Below are 2,345 nucleotides of genomic sequence, written 5' to 3'. Positions count from 1 at the left end.
AATTGTTGACTTTGACTTGTACACGTCTGAACGCATAAGTGTGAGCATTTCTCTTTCCATGAAAGTCATACATTTGGGACGAGTAATCCAAAGAAGGTAGGAGGAAGAAAACTAGAAGGAGAGACTACAATGTCCCAAGATGCCTATATTAACATCTCTACCATGGCAACATTGTAGAAGGAAGATATGGCCAGGTTAGCCATAGATGCTTTGGGTGGTGGTGATCATGATGGTGTGTTTCAACTTCCCATGGGTTTGTTCTTGCTTTGCATGATGGTTGTGTCACTCTCCATCATATCCATGATTATCTTTGCATGTAGTGGCGGTGGTGACGACGAACATGGTGGAGATTATGAGGCTCGTGATGGTGGTGGTTGTGGCGGCTGTGGCGGTGGTTGTGGTGGAGAATGAGGGGGTTATGGTGGAGGTTGCAGCGGCAGCCACGGCAGTGATTGTGAAAATAGTGCATATCAGTTATTAGTTAGGTGAGACCATATCACATTTGTGATTGGGTCACATACAGAGAGTTTAATACTAACTTAGCATGCAGCCCTGTCTTTCCTGCCAAAATGTCACTCATGCACGACATCTGAGCCATCTAAACATTGAGCCCCACCATGAAGATTAAATGCTCAGAGCTCATATTCATTTACTCATTAAGTAGGGTCCCACTCGGACATGGAGTCTGACCATTGCCCTTTCCTTGATTTTAACAGTGTGCATAGTAATCTTAATGGTGGGGCCATTTCCAATAATAGCTTTGCGGGAAAGGTGGGTCGCATGCTAAGTTAGCATAAACTCGGTTGTAGATGATCAATTTCACAGCATCTAAGCTTTATGTTGTATGGAGAATGGGTTAATGCACTCTCTTCTCGTATTTCATTGTTGCATTTGAAATTTGAGCCAATAAGAAAACACCATTTTATCATCTTGCTATTAGATTAATGGACATTTCCTTGGACAATTAAAGATGAAATTCAATGGCCCTATTTTAACAAATAAGTGTCCATTAATTGAATGTTAGAATTGTTTAACTAATATGATTTTGAGACTGGGACGTAGTGACGGTGGGATAAACAACATAGATGATTTAATTTGTGTTAGTGCATGCTAGGCGTATGATATTTTTTTATTACTCATCATAGGAAGCCATAGATCCAAATAAAAGCCTCTCTAATACCAAACTGGCGCAGGGAAATATGTGTAGTGGTCGAGCATCGTCTTCTTCTAGGATAACTACTCCAAATCCATGGAGTTTCTATGGATTCCTCACTGAGATTTCTCGAATCCATGAGAAAAGAAACAATAAAATAGAAATAAATTCTAAAAAATTCGTAATTTAATTAATGATTGAAATAAATAAGTTTACAACCCTTTAAATAGAGATATTAAGCCATGAGAGAAGTTTCAGAATCAAACTACAACTAAAACTTGTAGAATTTGTGACTTACTATAAATAGTAAACTTACTATTTATAGACGGTCGTGATCTCTACTAATGTGCATGGTTTTTTGCCAAAAATAGTAAGTGTGAATCATGACATTTCCCTAATTATTCTAAGCATTTTTCATGTTGGACGCAACTCATAAAGCCCAACGGATGAAGAGTTATAACCAAATTAAAACTTACTATAAATAATAAAAATGAGAATTCAACCGTTGATCTGGCAGAATCTCGCAAATTTGTGGGTTGGATGGCTAAAGTAGCTCATCCTATCCCAAAATCATATATGATACGTCAAATAACTCATTCTGGTTTGTGAGACACGCCCGATTTAAGGTCCCGACAATCGGGACCACTTCCACTTGCGATCGGCCCTCTTCTGGTCCATGTTGGCATGAAATTATCCACGACACACTCTACATCAAAAGGTTTTGCACGGGTGCACTACCCCTGGTTCCTTAGAGAGTTCGCTACCCTTGAGTATCAAGGGTTTTCATAACAATTGTGGCACAAATTTCTTAAAATTTCATGGTCGATGCACTATATATCTTAAGTTTCATTATTGTGAATTGCATGGATTTTTAAAATATCATGGTCAATCCACTACCTTTGATTTTTATTGATGAGAATATTATGGGAGTTCCTAAAATATCTTGATCGATGCACTATGTTGAGATCTCCTGAATGTGAATATGATGCGGACTCCTAAAATGCCTTGGTCCATGCACTGATTTAGATGTCCTCTGGGATCATCTTAAAATAATTTGGTAGGTGCGTTGCCTTGGACATTTTCTTGATAGTATACATAGATAGGTGATTTATAAGTGATTATGTTGAGGTTTGATTATAAAAAAATGAGGATGATAATTATTAGTATTTAATTCATGTAAAATATTACTTGT

Source organism: Magnolia sinica, chromosome 10 (assembly GCF_029962835.1).
Source record: "Magnolia sinica isolate HGM2019 chromosome 10, MsV1, whole genome shotgun sequence".
NCBI classification, from domain to species: domain Eukaryota; kingdom Viridiplantae; phylum Streptophyta; class Magnoliopsida; order Magnoliales; family Magnoliaceae; genus Magnolia; species Magnolia sinica.
The sequence above is the reverse complement of the archived record's forward strand: the minus strand, read 5'-3'. Positions refer to the sequence as shown.